Below are 23408 nucleotides of genomic sequence, written 5' to 3'. Positions count from 1 at the left end.
AATTGAATCGATAATGATATGTTGGATGGAACACTTGATTTAAATTAAATATATTTATAGTACATTGAATAGATAATGGTATGTTGGATGGAACACTTGATTTTAAATAAATATATGTATGTATAGCAAATTGAATCGATAATGATATGTTGGATGGAACACTTGATTTAAATTAAATATATTTATAGTACATTGAATAGATAATGGTATGTTGGATGGAACACTTGATTTTAAATAAATATATGTATGTATAGCAAATTGAATCGATAATGATATGTTGGATGGAACACTTGATTTAAATTAAATATATTTATAGTACATTGAATAGATAATGGTATGTTGGATGGAACACTTGATTTTAAATAAATATATGTATGTATAGCAAATTGAATCGATAATGATATGTTGGATGGAACACTTGATTTAAATTAAATATATTTATAGTACATTGAATAGATAATGGTATGTTGGATGGAACACTTGATTTTAAATAAATATATGTATGTATAGCAAATTGAATCGATAATGATATGTTGGATGGAACACTTGATTTAAATTAAATATATTTATAGTACATTGAATACATAATGGTATGTTGGATGGAACACTTGATTTTAAATAAATATATGTATGTATAGCAAATTGAATCGATAATGATATGTTGGATGGAACACTTGATTTAAATTAAATATATTTATAGTACATTGAATAGATAATGGTATGTTGAATGGAACATTTGGTTTAAAATAAATATATTTATAGTACATTGAATAGATAATGGAATGTTAGATGGAACACTTGATTTAAAATTAGTATATGTACGTATAGCACATTCAATCCACAATGGTATGTTGGATGGAAGACTTGCGGGTTTTATTTTGGACGATTAAAAATAGTTTTTTATAATCTTTAATCTCGATAGAATCCATCGTTTTAAAAACATTTATATATTTCTGTAAAATTAACCTTTCCTTTGCGATGCAAGAAAATTCAGCGCTCTGGTGCTCTACCTATACACTCTAATAATACCCAAATTTAATTTAAGAGTCTTGTGATTTTTATTCGAACCCTTTTGTCTGCAGTTTTGCGTTAATTGTAGGCAGTTTTTTTAATAAATACTTTACTTTAAACATAAATTAAAAAAGGGAGAGTCATGATTTTCTATATTTCAGAGGCTTGCAGTCATCTGAGAGCTTGTAAATTCTACGCAGATTCAGTCATAAATCCGAAAACTTTTGTTGGAGTGGAGTGTAAAAGCTATGATGAATTTATGCTGAATAAATGCTCTAAAAAAGAAGTTGCCTACATGGGATATGGAGCAATGCCAGGGTAATTACACTAATATTATTTTTTTTAAATAACTTATGGTAAACCTCAAATTGTAACATTTAATCAGTGAACACAATATTAGCAACTCTCAAACGAAAATTTGAAACAGAAAAAGATACGATCCCATCTAGGAATTGAAAGTACGACATTAGCCTTGCCGGGGTTCTGCTCTACCACTGAGCTAATTTTATATTATTTTACAAGCAATAATTATTAGCCTGAAACACTCATCCACATTGAAAAATCTCCTAATAAAAGATACATGACGCCAACGGGACATGAACCCGTGTCCTTTCGATTACCGGTCGACAGCTCTGACCACTGAGCTATGGCGGCTTATCTCTTATCCGCGAAATAATTCAATATATACTAGTGTTTCATTCAACAATTACTGCTTGTTACATTTTTTCACCTGAAAAAAACCAACTTTATTTTATATGAGAAAAATAAAAAATAAAATTATTATTAAATTTATTATAAAAATCTTGTCTTAAACATTAGTTTACCAAAAAAATAATAATTAATATTTGACAAGTTCTAGTATCTTCACCAAAAAATGTAGACAATTTGTCTCGACGCCATCTAGTGAGAGAGTTAGCACTTACAATGCCTTTCTCATATAAAATAAAGTTGGTTGTTTTCAGGTGAAAAAATGTAACAAGCAGTAATTGTTGAATGAAACACTAGTATATATTGAATTATTTCGCGGATAAGAGATAAGCCGCCATAGCTCAGTGGTCAGAGTTGTCGACCGGAAATCGAAAGTCCCGTTGGCGTCATGTAGATATCTTTTATTAGGAGATTTTTCAATGTGGATGAGTGTTTCAGGTAATTATTGCTTGTAAAATAATTGTTACCCTTTGTTATATGCATAAAAAATCTTGTCTTAAACATTAGTTTACCAAAAAAATAATAATTAATTTTATATTTATCCAAGACAATTTTCATCTGAGAGCCGCTAATATTGTCCTAAATGATTAAACATTCATATTATTTCATTTATTTTTCAATTACAAATACGACATACTTCACATCACGTGAAATTAGAATTATATGTTGAGTACCTATTATTTATTCAAATAGTTTCAATTTCCCTAAATCTAAATACATGGAAAGTATATTGTTATTTTTTAGCGTCGCAAACTACCCTATCATTGTTGTTTGCTTTATTAAGACAATATTAGCGATTCTTAAACGAAAATTTGAAATCTGCATGAATCTAGGGCTAGGGAACTATAAATAAATATTCATCCTAGACTTGCAGAAAAGTCGATAGATGTCGCACATAAAAAAATGATATATCTATCCAAGACACTATCTAGATTGCATTTAGTTCGACATAAATTTTGCCGATCATATATAAAGACAGCAGCTAAAAAAATGTGCAGTGAGAAAAGGAAGATAAAGTTGATAGTTTTATTCGAATTTTAAATATGATCGAAGGCAATAGGGTCCCATTATCTCAGTTGGTAGAGAAGCGCCCCGGCGAGGCGAAAGTCCTGAGTTCATTTCGAATATGAGACAGTAACTTTTTGATTTTTCTGATTCAAATTTTCGTTTAAGAATCGCTAATATTGTCTTCATTAAAATAAATATTATAATTTTAGGTTAATTTTTTCCAAACATGCTATTTGCGTTTGGATGAATAAATAAAACTAAGCTTTTCAATCTGTCTTGCAATGACTAACAATAACTTACGATAAAGGAATTTCAGTCCTTTTTTTAAATCAACAATGACCTTCTAACTTACGATCAGTACCAAGTACCAGTACAATAAGTACCATGTTTGTGTAAGCCCTACGGGCGTTTAATTGTAATTGTTCAATATTTAAATTGCCTATCACCAATAATTGATCATGTTGATTTTCAGAAGTCAAGGTAATTATTATCTACAAACCAATACACAGTATCCATTTGGAAAAGGTAGAGATGGTATAAAATACGTTGCACCTAAAGAAGTTACCGAAGAATCTTAGGATCCAGCATGGAAAGGCCTCCAACCTGATGTAAAGAAATGATGATGAATACAAAACCTTATCGTGCTTATCAAATGAAAATTTACTTCAATAAAACGAAAAGTTTATAAAACATTATTTTCAATTTATTTTCACATAATATCTGACACTCTATACATTCAAATTTATAAATAAAATTAATAAATAATGTTTAACAAGTTTGTACAGTCATTTTTCGGTTATTTTCTAATCCAATTATTATTTTAAATAATGAATTAATATTAAAATGTCACTAATTTATATTACTGTTAATTTCATAAATATTCTAAATAACAACATCAGTAATTTATACTATACAGGTGACATGATATTTTACATTACACAAATACATATCTTATTTTGTTATAATTTGTAGTAAGTCAAAAAGATTACTGTGTGAGTAGTACAGGTGGCTTACATCAAAAATAGTTATACATCATAGCATATTATTACAACAACAACAACGAAAAAACAGTATTATGATAGAAAAATATTCCATAACTTCCCATTGGATAAATAGTTTTAAACCATACACTGATTAGATATAGATCGATTTTGACGGTTTGATATTTAATTTAATAGTAGTAAATTAAATACCATCTTATCAATTCTTTACCGACCAGTCAAACTCCTATTTTGTCTTTCTATTATTTGTATGTTTGTATCTTGGTATTAAAAACACGCAAATAGTATACTCAAAAAATATTTTGGTAGAAAGCAGTCACTTTGTGGTTTAACATGTTAATGAAATAATAACTATGTACATAACCACGAATTTTTAAAATTTACTATGACCTACCGGTATCGCTTAACACAAGCATCACCAGGGTACAATATTAAACGGTTTTAAAAGATTAAATTAAATAAATCAAAAATGTTCAATTTTTGTACCCTGATGGTCATAATAAATAATAAATTGAACAAATTTGTTGTTGTATACAAAGTTATTCAAAAATATTTGTTTGCGTATCGTTCTGTTGCACATTTCTAGAGTCACGCAACTATTTTCAGCTCACAGAGTCGTTTCCATTCAGAGCTATGAATCTTTGAAGTTTCATTTGAAAACAACAACAACTACGTTTTTGAAAGCCAGAATTTGCGTCTCTCTTAGTCAGTTTTATGTGAAAATTTCACATTTGCTTGCAGAAAATATTTTAGCAAAAACATTCAAGATTTTGAAAAAAATTTCACAATAAAAACGAGCAGAGTCTGCAACATCTCTTTTCCAGTATTGATTTGCTAAACACATAATTTTATTTAAGGAAGTAAGTATTTGAAATAATTTCACAAAATATAATAATATTTTAATTAAAATTTTACACAATTACGTTCAATATATTACATGCAAAAGATAATCTCACAACCGACACGAAATAATATTCATACACATATACATATTCACAAATTATTACATAAATAGTTAATTTTCAATATATTGTGTACATCTTTTCCACTCGAATTTAAACAATTTCTATTGCAATTCTAAATTTGAAGGGTGAAATATTATTGCGTTTTCCACTAACCATAAATCACAACAAACATATTTTCATAGAAATCAAAACAATTATTATATTTTAGTATGAGTGTGTTCATGTTTTTAACGTATTTGTCTTCCTTGTGGCTGACACTTGTTTAGGAAAAAATAAAATAAATTAATACAAAATCAGTTGCAAAAACTAAGCGATAGGATAGTTTGTATTTTCTTAAATTAACGTAAAATAGTTTTGGTTGAAAGCGCAAAAAATAATCAGTTAACATAGGTAATTTTACACATTTTAAAACTGTTACGATATTTTGTAAACTTTCGATACTGTTTCAATTATCGCCTTTAAATTATTATGCATACAGAATCGGGGCTGAATTAAATTAGTTAACCCACAAAAATTCTTAAAAGAAGATAATGTTTGTTAAAACTTTCTCATGAACCTCCTCCACATTTTAAAACTTTAAACGCAGTTTCTGCGCTGACCGCTTCAATTAAAGGTTGTTTATATAGTTAGCTGTATTTAGGAAAAATAAAGCACTCCCAAACTTTTCTTTCACCTTTTAATTCCGATCGCTCATTTCCTTTATTTTCACAATAAATCCCTAATTATGGATACAATATCACTAGTTCCGGACAGTGGAACTCTTTAGTGGTGTCTACTTATGTAATATCATTACCTAAATTGTATATATAACATAAATATATTACACAGTTAAAACAATATTAAATTACTATAATACGAATTCCTATATTTCATAATTTGAATAATTTCGTAATAAACTTGATTACCAACTTGATATCAATATTTAACAAGCACTGATTTATACTATAGAATACTGAAGTATTGAAAACTTTGGGACATATCTTAAAATTTTGTAGTAAAAATATGACTTACATACATTGCTACTTTAGGATCCTACTTCAATTTTATTGTAAATTCGGTTGGGATTTTTAAATGTCTAATTTTTAAAAATAATATAAAAAATACGTAGATTAACTAGGTACTACATAAAATATGTTTATTATGACTTCCTTATTAAGTATTTTACAATATAGACTGTGTACCTACAATATTATTTGACTTTACCATACACTTTTATAATTATTAAAATTGTGGATAATTTGGTTTTGGAATGTTTTCGAAAAAAAAAAATCAAATTGACTACTTATTTACAAATACTTCAATCTACTTTTTTATGTACAGTAAAAGCGTTTTGTATTCCCTTTTGAAAATGTACATGATTCATTTATACACAAAAACATAAAATGCAGTTCAAATGATACATCATTATACAATATTGGGAAGGTAACATATACTTAATTGCTACAATATAAACTATGTTTTGGTTTCGATTATATTTGATACAGTTGATAGATGATTCAATATCTACGATTCAATATCAATATCTATGACTTACGCGTGAGGGCGGTAAGTTCCTCGGTTCAGGGCCCCCTGCGAGGACATTAAAAATAATATATTTTAATTATTATTATAAAACTATTTAAAACTGACAGAGTAATTAACGTATTCTAACAATCGCCCTGATGAGAGATCGGTTTAAAACGCGGTTGCTTGAAATGGCTATAGCTATGTTAAGATACCAGATCTGACTAACTATCCGACCAGGGGATGGAGTCTTATGCTAAATGTATACCTGTATGACACAAGAAAATAAGAATGACAGACCGGTTAGTAGCCGAGTGGACAAATGCGAGAGCTTCTCTCCAGGCGTCGGGTGTTCAATCGTCTGTTGCTATCTAAGTCTTCCATCATTGCAGAATGAAAATATTGTAAGGTTATTCTTAATCGGTGAATGTTTGTTCTTTTTTATAAAAAATTATACCTACACGTCAAATTTCACGGAATGAAAAAAATGAGACTACCATTTCAGATTCAGGTTACCGATATATTCCTAGTTACGCGTGGAGGACATGAAACTTATATTACGTTATTTTGATCATTAGTGTTACGTATTTCCGTTTCGACGAGACCAATAATAAATTATTTCCAAAATACCCCAAGCATTAAGCAAATGGCACCCTAAAAAATCTGCTAACGGTAAAAAGCTTCGGGGTCCTAAATCAACCCTTGAGCATAATGAAAACAAAAGAAAAATCACTAGAGAAATCGGTAACCGAATACTAACTACCGAATAGTCGTAACTCAAAAGTCTGCTTAAAAATATCTTCGGTAAGCGGTGCCCTTTTTCCTTTATGAGGGCCTGTTTTCTACAACTTTGTTTGGTATTAACCATATATAATAGAAACAATGGGGGTGGAACCATGAGCCTTTATTAGAGAGTCTCGCCAAATTAGTTAAAAGCTTATAGACTAATATTAAAAGAGGTGCGCCGCACGCCTTTTTTACAAAAGCTCCACACAGTAGGCTTTGAGGGAAATATTCACTCAGGGTCTACGTAGTTTTTGGGGATGGGATGAAGTTTTTTTTTTTAAGGAAAGGTCATATATGAAGGGGTGGGTAGAAATTTGCGGTGCAAGGCGATGGATAGAGAGTCCGGCCGAAGGGGTCGTAAGCCACCAAACGTTGCGAACCACTTGGGGTGATCTACGGCAGAGGTGTTATCCAATAAAAGATTACAGGCATGGCGGTACCCATAGCGGCCTGCCAAAATGAAAACACGCTTTTGATTCTATCTTTACGACAAATGCATAAAGGGGATGACATATTACACGATAAGTTCAAAGCGTTTTATATAACTCCATATTGCTCGCCATAGATAGACCTGTCACACCTAAAAAAAATATGCAACCCCCTTTCCTACCTACAGCGGGAGAAGGGGTCAGAGCAAGTAACTACGCGGCTGTCATCTGCCAAGTGACAGATCCCATACAAAGAAATGATATTCCGCGGCAATATGTAAACCTTTTTATATAGATGCACATAATAAATAAATAAATAAATCCCTCAATTGATCTGACCCCCACTCCCGAGGAAGATTGTAGCGTCGTGTATTACATGTGTCAGGCCAACATATAATACGCACATACCACTTCCGATTTATGCGCGCATCATATTGCTTAATATTTCTAAGACCTAATTTTATTGAGATAGAAGTAACTCGGCGATAGTGGGCACGCTTCCATTCCGTACCTCCGTTTGTTTCTATTATCTATGGGATTTACTTAAATTTATACAATAGTAAATCTATTTGTTAGTTCATAACACAAAACCTCTCAAACGGTGAGCTATCATGAATTGAATTTCTACGACTATAATTCATATATGAACTTAATAATAAAATAATAAACTAAAGAATACATACTGTTGCTGAGTTTATTGTGCAGACGTCGGCAGACGGCAGGCTTTTCGCTGCATAGAGTAATGACAACACATCGATTGTCGCAGAATATATTTATTGAATGAATTATGTATTTCGGCAAACAATGTCATTTGAATCACGAGCTATTGCGATTTGAACATTTCATAAAATCGGATATAATACAGGATTTTCCAATAAGAGGTGTTATTTTGATATTCAATCGTAAAAGATCAATGGTTTCGTTGCTTGTGTGCCACGTAGCGCCGTCTTGTTGAAAGTAAACGTTGTCCAAATCAATACCATCCAATTTCGGCCATAAAAAATCATTAATCATATCTCGATGGCGCAATCCATTCACCGTAACTGTTGCTCCAGCCTCATTTTAGAAAAAGTAAGGTCTAATGACTCCGCTGGACCATAAACCGCACCAAACAGTCACAAGTTGAGGATAAAGAGGCTTTTCAACAATAATTCTTGGGTTTTCCGAGCCCCAGATGCGACAATTTTGCTTGTTGACGAAGCCACCGAAGTGGAAATGGGCCTCATCACTCAAGATGATTTGCATTTGATTCACTCAAGTGAATTTTAATAAATTGAATGCGTTGTTGAAGCGTGTATCGTTCCATATTTATTAATGGCGTAGTTTCTACTTGTCAAATGTCAAAAAATGACAGCTTCAAAAGTAACATTGACCGAAATAGCGGGCTATTCAAAATAACACCTCTTATTGGAAAACCCTGTATTTAGTTTGTTTCAAAATTTTCAATGGTAACCATTAAACGCACTTGTAAAGAAGAAGCGGAGAAACATGATAAGGCAGTGATTTTTTTTGGGATTTTTCTTTTTTTTACGTTTTTGGGTGACATGTAAAGAAAATAAAATTAAACCAATATGTACCTAACTATTAAAAAATCAAACCACGTACGGAGCCGCGTTGAAAAAACAAAAATATGATCAAGTATGTTTATTATTTTTCAATTTACATTAACATTTTTTTTACATTAACTCCACACAGGAGGCCTTGAGGAAAAAAACTTCCCTCTGGGCCTATTTCTAGCGGTTCCTTATTAGAATCGCGCTGAAAAACCTGGACCGGGCATTCATTTCAACATGAATATTTCTCTGTGCAAAATAGGTTGGAAAATTTGACTGCAAAACGCGAAATTCCCGCCGAAACGTTTCGCAAAGTTGAAGTGCCACCGCCAGCTTTGTTTAACGCACACTTTCATGCGGATAAACCGGGAGCTTTATAGTTTCATTTACTCACTTTCAGACTCCAGCCTGCCTTATATCTGGATCTTTAAATATAACTATCCCTCAGTGCTGTTCTGTCCGGAGATTTACAAGTTTTGGAATGAATTCCGCCAAAAAAAGTTTTTAATGCGAGTGTTACATAATTACATAATATATCTACGCGGGAATAAATTCTTAATGATGTTACGAAGGAATGCTTCTTTATTTATCACGAAGTTGAGAAATATAAAAAAATGTTACGTTTATCAATTAAGAACAAGGTATTTGAAAATCGACACAAGTAAGCATGCGCCGTAAAGAGATGTTAGCCGTCAAAGTCGAGAGCCATTGTTTTAAATAGATGTGTCTGGACGGTTTTCCGCTACAGAGTGCGTTACGCAAGTGACGGTTGTACGAATGTACTACGCTTGGAAATAATAAAATAGGATTTTTACAAAAGTATTAATTTTATGTTTTTCTTCTGGAAGCTCAATCATTATTTTTTTAAATAATAGTATAGATGTAGGTAAATTTTCAATATATAAAAATCATAGCTCATCTTTGATATATAAAAATCCAGCCTGCCCATATTTTTGCTCGCAAAAATAGAAAAGTAGTAGACCGATAACGCTGAAAATTTCAAAGTTTGTTCTTATTAATGAAGAGAGCGTTTAGAGAGAAATTTGAATGATATAAGAAGTCGGGGACGCCCGAGGAATATCTCTGCACTGGAATGAGATACGGAATCGAATTAAAGTCTATATAATGTAGTTTTTTAATAGTAACATTGTAACAATAGTGAATGGTGGAAAAAGTCAGAGATGCCCGAGAAATACATCAGCAAAAGTGAAACATTGCGGGTTCCACTAGTTGTTTACATAAATTACAAACTATTGGCATCTAAAACTTACACGAAACACATAAGTACATAAATGATGATAATATGGACTTATGTGTTATAATTTACATTTAATCTAAGGGCATACCGCTGATAGATCGGTTGAAACATCTCATTCTCATACATTATAAATCTTATTAATGAAAAAAAAAACATCTGTCTAAGAGTAGTGTTAACAACAGAGCTCTCATTGGCGGGACCTTACATGGTTACATTATAATATCATATTTAACAGGTATTATACTTTCTTGAGGTCTGTCTTATAAATTACTATTTACATTTATAATATTCTACAAATTTAATATTTTGTAATAATGTGTATTATTTACACGTGGAAGAAACTGACGATGAATTACTTCTTGTCGGAACTATTTTTCAAGAAAACATAATGACGTCAGCGTAGGTTTGATTTTATCTGACGCACTTTTTGGCGTGAATCTTGACACCGTATCCGCCATGTTAGTACACCCCAGAGTTCCCGCTGATCAAAACACAGCCTGTTTAGATAACCCGGAAAGTAAAATAACCACGGTCAACAATGGCGTCTTCCGTGATGGTTTTTTCTGATTAATTATAATAATGTATTAAATTTGAATTCAGAAGTAACTGACGCTGTGTTTTTTTCTGTCGTAACTATGACATCAAGACAGCATTATGACGTCAGCGGATGTTTGATATCTGACGCGCTTCTTGGCGGGAATTTTAGAACAGCTGGCACCGTGACCGCCATGTTGGTACCCCCCAGTATTGCCACTGTTTAAAACGCAGCCCTTTTCGATTTCCTCGTCGTAGAAGCAATCGCTGCTCACAATGGCGTCTTCGGCGATGGTTTTAATCGTGGCTTTCGTGTTTGTTGGGCGGAATTCTCCGCCCGGGTCCCTGGATCACGTGATCCTCTGTTGCCTGTTGTTGTTGCGGCGGCACTTGGTGGCCGGATGACCCTGGCGGGCGTGACGTCACATGGAGCACAGCTCGTGTTGGGAGACGGAGGTGTAGCTGACCGTTGAACTGCTGGAGGGAGCCATCATTGTGGACACGGGGTACTGAAAATGAGAAGGAAATGTTCAATATTGACTCAAAACGGGCTGGTGATAATCAATAAGAGTGAAAATCGAGTCAATGGCGAAACAGAACAGTGACAAAGCGGTACATGGAAGAAAAATAACAAGCAATCAAACAACAAACCCAACCTATTTTTATATCGTGCCCTGTTTTATCCAATTACTCCAACAATCACAGAAAGTAAAATGGGCAGGAGGGGTAAAAATACAATCATGTTTGCAGTGTAAAGAGTAAAAATCTGAAAACATTACGTAAATTAAACAAGTACAAACTACTATTGCCATCCAATATAATATTTTCTGGCGAAACAAGGGAATATTTCGAGGTTAGCTAGTTTCCAAATGTGTACATTTTGTTTCGTGTTTAAATATTTCATTCTACAACGCGATAAGCAGGGGATAAACAGATTATTTATTTTTAATAATATTTCACCATAAGTTACTCACAGTTATTTACTATACATGTCGTTGGGAGTCTTTCCTACGCCAACAAAGCCGCCAATTATAAAATTTCAAAATCGTACTATCTAACTTAAAAGTAGGCACCTACGTCCTACAACTGTATGCGTAGCTAATTGTATGCGGAAAGTGCCTAACACAACTGATTTTCTAACTAAATCGGTTTTTAACGAAAAAATGAATTAATCACTGTTAGTATTTCATATAAAAAATTGGGTGGAGGTAAATAAAATCATAAATCTTAATATTACATAACCACAGTTTGATAATGGCATTGAACACCAAAATAGCTGCTACAGTAATTTAAAGTAAAAAAATACTTCCCAGAACTCAATAATGACACTAAAATGTTTTTTTTTACGAATTACTTCGAATAAAACACAAAAATACTAAATAAGTTCGCTAGAATGGACACAGGTATTCGTTATTTCGTTATGACTGTTGAAATGTACATACACCATTGATAACAAGTCCATCCACGCATCCTACGCGAGTTGGTGCCATCTCTATTTGAAACGCTGCGAAGAAAATACTATTTTTATTGGAATCCTTTTTAAAATCTTTTTCAATAAGATATTATTTACATAGTCTTTGAGCTTCGCTGAAATGCCACCCCCTTAGAATTGCCGCCCTAGGCAGCTGCCTGTGTTGCCTAGGTCTAAGTACGGAATTGGCAGTAATGGTAAGTGGCATAACATAATATAAATATTAATATAGGTGAGTTTTGTTTCACAACCTCACAAAAGCTGACCGCAAAACAGTTGAGGTTTGTTTGAAAAAAGTTACACAGTTTTGAAAGGCTCAAAAATCTTTTTGTTTCGTGTGGGAATGTTGAATAATTTGCGAATTATAAATTCAGATTCTAGTAAATAGCTAACATGGCAGTCAGTGACGTCGTCAGGATAGATTGTGAAGGATTAGAAAAATATATTGGTTTGGAAAAAAAAACTTCGTTTGTTCTAAAATAAACTAAAACGGTATTTTTATTTAACAACTAGCTTCACCCCGCCACGCGTTGCTGTGTATATGTAGATAGAGAAACGATAGCGCGTTTTGATTTTACGTCCAACAGACGGCGCCGTTTAAATAAAACATGTTTTTACCTGTCGCAGGTGACATCTATATAACATTAGTATATAAAAATACACGTGTATTCGAATGCAAAGTTGTGTCAACATTTCAAAGCAATCGTTGGAGAACTTTCGGAGATTTAAGATTTTGAACAAACCAACATTTACATTTTTATTTATATAAGTAATTCCAAGAAAAACTTTACGAAAAGATTACTTATATAAAATAATTGAAAATGTGTAATGTATATTAATCAAGAAGTAAAGAAATGGTATAAGGTACCAGAAATTCACTAATAAACATATTTAAAATTTGACACATTTGATAAACAACCATTAATGTAGGTTTGTTTATCAGTTGTTTAAAATTTAAAACTCCTTTATTTAGTCAGGGGCAGTGTAAATCGAATTGAGCTGCACCCCATATAAATTTATATTATTTAGTATCAAAAGCAAAACGTACGGGCTTAAAATGTTAATTAACGTTGAGTCAGCCTCAAAGTTGTTTTGAAGGCGCTGCGGTGGCGAATAATGTTGTTGGTTTAGTTTTTGGGTCTTAGACACTACAAAGTGGGAACACAGTTTCATGATGATGCAACAAATACTTTAACCAATAGGTACATATGATAATTTGTATAGTGGGCGTGTCAGTGGGCCAAATGTAAGCTTAGTTTAAAAAAAATAGATACCGTCATTCTTTCTTATTTTAAATGTAAAACCGTACAAGAGTCTCAACTCCTTCAAATCGTCTGGAGCCAGTCAGACTTCACGGAGAAAACGTCCTGATAAAAAATATTGCTACTTTATTAAGAATCTATTCCTGTAAAAAACGGGATTGTAGGCCATTAACGAATAAATCGATTTAACTTAATATGCTTTAAGTAAAGTACCAATGTTTTGTCATGGCGTTCATAAATATCCTAACATTTTTGCATTTTGTTATGATATATTATTAAAACAAACGCTGGTGTATGAACACCTGTTCTGATATTATTACGAATTTACTAAACAAACACCTGAAAGCAGCTTGCAGTGAAGTGCAAAACCCCATCATTACTCATTTTTCTAATAAGATAAAATTTAGCGGCATTATTTCAGATCGTTCAAAATGATTTAGTTCATGATTTAGAGGTATCTACTCGAAACATCATTATTTGCTTAAGACAAGCAGAAGATCAAACAAGTACTTAACATGGGCTGGTAATGTTGGCGTGCATCCTTTAATGCAGTTAAAGTTAATTCTTTAAAAAATAATTTTGTACCATCCACTATGTAAATGATTTTTAATATTTATTTAATAAAACATAGAACAACATTGTGATGGGCATAAAATTAAATCGAAAACGATCAATTTACGTTGTAATACAAATTTTTGTCGTACATAATCCTAAAATCCTAAGCATAAACGACATTTAAAAAGTGTGATGTATGGTAATAAGGTTGAGTATTTAAGCGATAGATGGCGCTAGTCATAAATATTACTCCAGAGTCCGTCATATGTCGCTAGAGTGTAACAAGTACTTGTGAAATGATGTTGACAGAGAACAAGCATCTTGAACCAGAGAATTACCAACTCTCGGGTAATGAACAGTGTAGCTAAATCCAGACCTATTTATTTATTTTTACTTTTGTCAAAGAGTTTCCAATACCAAAATCTGCAAAGTAAGGCAGATATAACAAAAAGTGTACCTACTACGCTTTGTGTCAATCACTAATAGAGTACAGGATAACTGGTTGGAGGTATGCCTTGAGCACTCACACAGATCGGTTCAGCATAGCCCAAAAAGCAGTACCAAAGACAGTTCTAAAAGTTCCGGTTAGAACTCCGACAGAAGAAATATTTAAAGAAGTCTACAATGTACAAAAACTTTAGTCAAACAGTATTTTATTTAAAATTTATATAAATATATCTCATATTCCACTGCCCAACATAAATACTCAATCAGAGCAATAAGCCAAAATATACTGGTTATATTCCCAGTTTGAAAACATTTTTTGGACAGAGAAATATTAAATTTTATACTACGAAATTATACAATGCTCTAGCAAATCAAACAAAAATAAGGGAAATGAATATATTTAAAAAAAAGTAAAAACATGGCTGAATAAAGTGATATTCAACTTACACACATTATGAAGACGATGTACAGACAACTTGAAACTAAAAACAACAGTTTGAACTACAGGCCGCCTCAGATCAGAAAACCCTAGTGAGGAAGACTGTAAAAAAAGTATTCAAATTTGCAATAGCAACTAGTAAAAAATAAAAAATATGGACCAGAAAAAAAGGTTAATTTATTTTATTTTGTGACAAATTGACAGATTTTAAAAAAAACTATAAATATTTACCATAAGGTCAGAAATGGAAAATCGATTTCTTTAATTGCCTATATACAGGGTGCGCCAGAAAAACTTACTTATTTGAAAAAATTCCCGACCGTTGAGTTGGGCAAGTAGAGGGGCAGGAGGGGGCGCATCTGGAGGAGGACGTCCCCAAGTTTGTTTCCCATTCTCGTCAGTTGCCATTATGCTGTGGTCTAGAGAGCAGCGGGCATGAATTTGCTGCGACAACATTTCCCCAACCGCCTCATCTCTCTCCGAGACGATCTCCCATGGCCGGCGCGCTCTCCGGATTTGACTCCATGTGATTTTTTTATGGGGTTATTTGAAATCCCTTGTTTATGTCGATCGACCACGGACCATAGATCACCTGAAGAACAACATTCCTGATGCTATTGCCAATATTCCGATTGATATGCTGAGAAGAGTGGACGAAAACTTCAAAAAACGACTTAACCAGTGTATGCGCGATGAGGGTCGCCATTTAAAAGATGTAATTTTTAAAACAGTATGAAAAAAAACTTGGTACATTGCATTTTCAAATAAAAAAAGAATTACAACAATAACTACAGTGCTTTTGTTTTTATTGAACTTTCAAATAAGTAAGTTTCTCTGGCGCACCCTGTATATAGCAGTCCTAGACATTTGCTATGCTTTTTGATTGAAAATTGTTGTTTATTTTGGTCTCAAATCCAAAATTAATTCTAGTATTAAAACTTGAAATTATTTCCTGCTTTTCCACTCAAACTCAAATTAATATTCCACCCAATATCCAAAAATCATAAATCCTGTATTAACCTGTGTGTTTAAAATAACTATTTACCTATTAGCAACACATCATCCACGACGATTTCATCAAGAACAAATATTTGAACTAGGCAGGTAGCTGAAAATGAATAAATCATTTTGTTCCGTCGCCAAAATATATGACTTATTCATTTTACCGCGCGCATATTGACATTTACGTATTGATAAAACGGTACATGCTGTAATAAGATAAGGAAATAGAGAAAAGACAACGTGAAAATAGAAAATACGTGGGAAAGTCAGATGCCTATGCAAATATTGGGGAACCCGCAAGATTCCATTAACATTTGTTTGTTTTGAGGCGAGTAAAACAACGAAGTGAAAACATTATTTTTTTTGAGAAAAAATATGTATTACCGAAAAACTAATAGAAAAATAAAGTAACACTTTTTTAAAATTTTATGAGTATAGGTAGAAACATAGGCGGGATATTCTGTGTAAGGATGAGATTTGCAGTTGTGCAAATAGTTTCATACTAACAATGGTTCATGGCTCATCCAGGACCGGCCCTAATCAAAAGGCGCCTGACGCAAGTAAAATTTTGGCGCCTATTATAAGTACCAGCCTTTACCAGTAGTTTACCAGTCCACCGCATCTTCGGCTCTCTTACTTCATACGGGAGTACCATGAAGACTCAACGTCTTCCCCAGTGCTGAATGCCATCAACAAGTCCAATCCCCACCAACTCGGTGTCGAGCCACCTACTTCACCGCCTCAACCACTCCATCGCCATTCATTTCTGCTTACATCTGGTGTCAATCTTCGACCTGGGGAATTCGCCGCTGACTGCATCCATCGACGCAGTGTCGATCTTTGGCTCAGAGAATTCACCGTGGACTACATCTACCAACTGCGTGAACATCGGTCCATCCAGATTCCTAACCACCCGTTATACCTTTCTCCTTTCCAGAACTTTCTTTCCTTCCTTTCTATAAAAAGACAATCCACACATCATCCCAAAGATAACATAGGACCTGAGAGAAATTTTTCTCAAGGCCTCCTGTGTGGAGCTAATGGAAACAATTGGTATTTGGTTTTAAAGGACAATAATGAGAAAAAAAGACAGTTAATAATAATGTAATTTTTTGCAAATGAACAAAGAAAAAAAAAAAGTTTTTATTTTATCGTAGCTTTGGACAACCGCAAAATAATACTCCACAAATCGCCAGAATGCTTTTCCGCAGTTATTACAAAACTAGAATAGCAAGTAATTAAACTTGAGAAAATTTTCTAAACTTTATTGGTCTTTTGTAATTCTCGGCCGCCTTCTGCAAGCGGGCCAACTTATCAATGGGAAGAAAACGGAAAATGTAGGAAATACATAAACCAACTAACTGATCTTGGAACCTATTATTTACTTGCTACTGACAGGATATTAGAGAATAATTAATGCAAAATTGGTAACTGACCCAAATTATTATTCTTGTATTACAGTTTACCGTTTCATTTTATTGGTGGATATTTTCTCAGTAAAACGTAATTCTACATTTTGGATAACCGTTGGTTTCACAAATATTATAATTTCGCTGATGTGTACGTAACGATAACTTTCGGCTGGCATTGTATGCTTAACATTCTAGAATCCTAAAACTAAATAATCTTAATATTTTAAAAAAACATCTATTTATATTTCATTTTTGTTTTCGGAATGAATGAATTAATGTACACCTTGGAAAAGGAAATAAACCAACTTCCCCACATTCAATCGAGCTGATCGGCAGAATCGGCAAACAGCCACAACTTAGTGACAATCACGTACACACGAGGACATGTACTTACGCATTTCTTTGAAATCGGATGACATTACTGTAGTTAACATACGAAATATATGTGGGTTCTATCGGATGGGCATTTGACGAGTTTTGTAATCGACACTTGACGAGTTCTTGGCAAGGAAGGTCTAATCCTCAATGAAACAAAATTTAAAAAACATTCAAATTATAATGCCGCGGTTCTTAAATTAGTTGGTTACTTCTAAGCAGTTGATTGGGGTTCAGTTCTTGGCCATGGCAATAAAAAAATTGATTAAAAATTATATTTTATTTTTTCTTTTATTTTTAAAAACACATATTTAAAAAATAAAATTCCTCATACTTTTTTACAAGTAAAAAAAAACATAAATAACATAAAAAAAACATTAATCTGGTCCAAAAAGACACGTGTTCGATAAAACGTTTTATTTGTGATTCAAATTCAAAGTCGTATGCAAATCGAATAAAAATTTACATAAACGAATTTTCTCACTCGCAGTATAATTAATCAGATTCGTTGAAATTCAGTTAAAACCTAATTTCAATTTTCAAAATTGAATGTGTTATCCTTTCCGGTGCTCGGCAAGTCCGGTTTTGTAAAACACGGCCGCTATATTGCAAGTTTTGGCGCAAGAATACGACCACTATATTGCAGGTTTTCGAGGGGAAAATGCGACGTTCATGTTTGGTTCGTGATGGTGTGTGTATCCAGGGGATTAGCAGGGACATATTCAAATGTTTACTGTAAAACGTTTTGCCGCAATATGCGGCAGCACAAGAACGTGCCCTTGGGACAACAAGGTTCTATCTGGAATTTTGGCCAGAACGGACATTCTTGCACTAAGTTTTTCTTTAATACCCCATCTAAAATAAGACAAAAATATATGCACGCTCATAGACGCAACAAAGTTCTATGAAATATAATTTATATTTATTTACAAAAAATTATAAATTAACATGGTTCCACTTAAAAAAAAGAAGTTTTTTTATTGTTTTAAAACAACAAGATTTAATTGCAAATATTATGAACAACTTTATTACTTCTGCCATAGAAAAAATATTTGGTTCCGTTTGCATTGTACTTCGAGCTCATTCGCTTGAGACAACGAGGTTCCATCTGCACGGAAAAAAATGAGAATGGCTGATTTATTAAAACACTGTTAAAAACGTGATTTCAATCCAATTACTAATAAAATATTAGTCCATTCAGAATATATTAGACCATGTGTTCAAGCAGGTGCGCTTTTCCTGTTGAATGTAATAACGAAATGCATCCTAATAACATATTCGTGTTTTACCAACAGTTTGTTGTAAAACCCATCAATTCATTCGTTAAACGCTTGCAGTCCCGTTTTTAACAGAACTACGAACACCGGACACCGAACGGGTCAACGTCCATCTTGTATCGATCACATATGGAGTAACACCAGAGATATGCTTTATTTCAAATGGAAATGCAAAGTGCAAAATGGGTATTTTCCATTTTGCATTTTAAATGCTTTTCTAAAAACCATTTTGCATTTTGCATTTTAAACGCTTTTCTCAATGCATTTTCCATTTTAAATGCTTTTTTGCGACATTCTTCCTACTTTCTCTACTCATCTTTTTATCATAAGCCCCAAATATCAGTCGGTCCTCAACCTCGCTATGAGAGATAATTTCCATTTGTCAAGTTGCTCCCTGGTAGGAGCCCTGGCAATTGAGTGATACCATTACAAAAAATACTGAACAGGGGCCATGACGCTGTAATATTAAATGTTAGATAGCAGTTTCTATGTTTTTACGTTGGCAACATTAGTCCCGCGCAAATTTTTTGTGGTTTCATAATCTGTAGTCGTGGTGTTTTTGGATTTACAATCATATAATATGTTTGTTCTACATTGATGTCCATTATTAAATGACAAAATTGTTTAAAAATTCTATAATTATTTTAATTGTTTGACCTGAGAAACCATTTTGCATTTTCAATGCATTTTGAAAATAGGTATTTTGCATTTTGCATTTGAAATGCTTTTCTAAAACACATTTTGCATTTTGCATTTTCAAATGGAAAAGTTTTGACCCATTTCCATTTTGCATTTCAAATGGTTTTGAGTACCCATTTTGCACATCTCTGAGAAACACTAAAGATACCGACAAATTACACACGATAATATTAAAAAATAATATTACCGATCATCATACTTGCATCTATATACAAAAACTTAATATTAATAATCATATTGATTCAAAATGCAATACTTTTACAAAAAATTCACTAAACCATCATAAATTAAGCCTAAAAATAAAAACAGAAACATGGCGTTCCGTATTAGAATCAACATGTGCTGAAACATGCGCAAATATTATTGATAACATACTATTCAATTATATTACAGCATCAACAGATATTAAAACTATAAAAATTAAATCAAAATTCAAAAAAATAAAACCATGGATTTCACATGGCTTAATCGTATCTATTTTAAAAAAAGAAGAGTTATATCGCTTCACAAAGAAATTTCCCTTAGACAAAAAAATATACACAGATTATAAAAAAATTAGGAACAAATTAACCTGTTTACTAAAAACAACTAAAGAAAACTTTTACAAAAATGAAATTGATGTGGCTAAACAAAATGTAAAACATATATGGAAAACAATAAATGAAATAAATAGTAGAAAAATACAAAAAAACTCAAATTAAATAAATTAATATCGGAAAAAATTCTATTAATGCCCTAATGGAACCGACAAAATGTGCTTATGCCTTCAATAAATATTTCGCTAACGTCGGACAAAATTTAGCTACACGGATCGATAAAAATTATAAAATAGATAATTTCGAAAAGGACCGTCACAAACAAAATAATCTGTCAGTCTTCAAACCGGTAACAACAGATGACATAAAAAATATTATTAGTGAATTTAAAGGTGCATCTGCACCAGGGTTTGATGGAGTCACAGTAGAAATATTGAAAAATTATAATGAATTATTAATAATAATAATAATAATGATAATAAGAATTTATTCCAGAATGTATGCAGGGGTAGTGCAATGCAATACATTCCATATTTGAAATAATATAGGTACATAATACGTAATAAAAATAATATTAAGGTTGGTAATAACATAGGTGATTCCGATAGGCACAAAAAAGCGGAATTTAAGTGAAAAAAGATATTATATAAACACAAAAATGATCGTGAACAGCCGTTTATGGGGGATATTTGCACATCTCCCGTCTCCAGAGGGCCATCAGAGGGGACTCCATCCAGGCAACCATGGCAGCGATGATTTTGTTATTAGATTGGCTTAGTCTGCGCCATAAGCTTCCCATGTGATGGCGGAGAAGCGCTCTGAAAGAGTGTACTCGTCCCTCCAGGAACATTTCCGTGGCGCTGCAGTATCTCGGTAGGCAGAATAGCTGGCGATATGCATTATTGTAAGCAACTTTTATCTTATGCCATTGGGATGAAGTGTAATCCACCCACAGCTCTGACGTATACAGCGAAGTGCAAAAGGCATTGAAAAGTATCTTTTTCACATTTGTACTGCAGAGATAAAAACGCCTTGACAGCATACCTGCTCTAACGATATATATTAAGCATTCCAATTACACACATTATAAATATTAGTTTAAATAGTGGAATATTCCCCTCCGTTTATAAAAAATCTATTGTAACACCCGTTTTTAAATCTGGCAGCCCTGAAGAAATATCAAATTATTGTCCTATATCTCTTGTCTCAAACATTTCAAAAATTTTCGAAAAGATCGTAAAAAAGCAACTTTTATACTATATTGAAAATAATAAAATAATTAGTCCTAGCCAATTTGGATTTAGAGAGAAACTAGGCACTCATGATGCCATTGCAGAACTAACTTCAACTATATACCGTGCATTAGATAAAAAAAATAAATGCCTTGGCATTTTCATTGATTTACGTAAGGCTTTTGATAGTATCTCCCATACAAAACTAATTAATAAATTAAATGATATCGGTATTATTGGTAAGGTAAGGTATTGGCTGCAAAGCTATCTAACTGAAAGAAACCAAAAAGTAAAATTTAAAGTTTGATGGAGTCACAGTAGAAATATTGAAAAATTATAATGAATTATTAAGCATTCCAATTATACACATTATAAATATTAGTTTAAATAGTGGAATATTCCCCTCCGTTTATAAAAAATCTATTGTAACACCCGTTTTTAAATCTGCCAGCCCTGAAGAAATATCAAATTATTCTCCTATATCTCTTGTCTCAAACATTTCAAAAATTTTCGAAAAGATCGTAAAAAAGCAACTTTTATACTATATTGAAAATAATAAAATAATTAGTCCTAGCCAATTTGGATTTAGAGAGAAACTAGGCACTCATGATGCCATTGCAGAACTAACTTCAACTATATAACGTGCATTAGATAAAAAAAATAAATGCCTTGGCATTTTCATTGATTTACGTAAGTCTTTTGATAGTATCTCCCATACAAAACTAATTAATAAATTAAATGATATCGGTATTATTGGTAAGGTAAGGTATTGGCTGCAAAGCTATCTAACTGAAAGAATCCAAAAAGTAAAATTAAATAACTCACTTAGCGTAGATGAAACTTTGGAATTTGGAATTCCCCAAAGGACTGTTATTGGACCAATTTTATTTATAATTTACGTTAACCATATGTTTAAATTATCACTTAATGGTAAACTTATATCCTTTGCTGACGACACTGCAATAATTATCGAAAAAAAGACATGGAACGAAATTACCAATGCAGCCAATCAAGATATGAAGGTTATAAAAAATTGGTTCGATGGCAATTTATTATCACTCAACACAGAAAAAACATATTGTATTCCTTTCACTCTACAAGAAGATGTGCCAAATAACCTAATTAACATAATAATTCATTCTAAAAATTGTGTAAAAGACGGTACATATAATACGGACTGTGCGAAACTAAATCATAAATCCAATATAAAATATCTTGGTATATTAATAGATACAAATGTTAAATGGAAAGACCATATTAATCTCACTGTTGAAGGAATAAGAAAACTTATCTATATTTTCTATAATATACGAAATATTTTAAATAAGAAAACTATCAAAATTGTCTATTATGCATTAATTCAGTCCTTATTGCAGTACGGGATTATTGGGTGGGGAGGAGCTTTTAAGGCTTCTTTACAGCCCATAATTACAATTCAAAGAATAATTATAAAAATAATCCTTAGAAAACCATATGACTCCCCTACTTTAGAGATATTTCAGGAATTTAATGTACCATCTATCACAGAATTGTATAAGAGAATCGCTTTATATCAAATTTATAAAGAATATTTTATTTATAAAATTCACCCCTCAGATAGCATAAGCAATAGATTCAAAACTAATGGCTTAATAGCCATTCCTATGCTTAGAACGACCACGGCTCAGCACCACTATTCGTATTTAGGTGTGAAATGTTACAATATATTATTGTCCAAAAATAAAATTAGTGTAACCGAAACTGTGAATTATGAACAATTCAAAAAGTTAATAAAGTAAATGAAAGACATTTATGAAAAGTTAATACGGAGAACAATTATGAATTATCTTTTCATTTAAGAACATTATATGCTAAAAACCTCTGAATTAAGCTGACTTTCAAAGCTACAAGCCTTTATCTGTCTTTTTGCTTGGTTGTTTGGACAAATACCACGCGTTTTTGATGTA

General features: G+C 32.4%; 1 non-coding gene across 1 annotated transcript; it reads right to left on the bottom strand.

Annotated features, from left to right (window-relative positions):
- Positions 1 to 1592: 1592 nt before the first annotated feature.
- Positions 1593 to 1665, bottom strand: TRNAT-GGU (transfer RNA threonine (anticodon GGU)). The gene has a single exon. It is a non-coding gene; the product is annotated as a tRNA-Thr (tRNA).
- Positions 1666 to 23408: the final 21743 nt, after the last annotated feature.

This window comes from Hesperophylax consimilis, chromosome 15 (genome assembly GCF_061612785.1).
Source record: "Hesperophylax consimilis isolate HC1 chromosome 15, BYU_Hcon_1.0, whole genome shotgun sequence".
Lineage (NCBI taxonomy): Eukaryota > Metazoa > Arthropoda > Insecta > Trichoptera > Limnephilidae > Hesperophylax > Hesperophylax consimilis.
The sequence above is the reverse complement of the archived record's forward strand: the minus strand, read 5'-3'. Positions and strand labels throughout refer to the sequence as shown.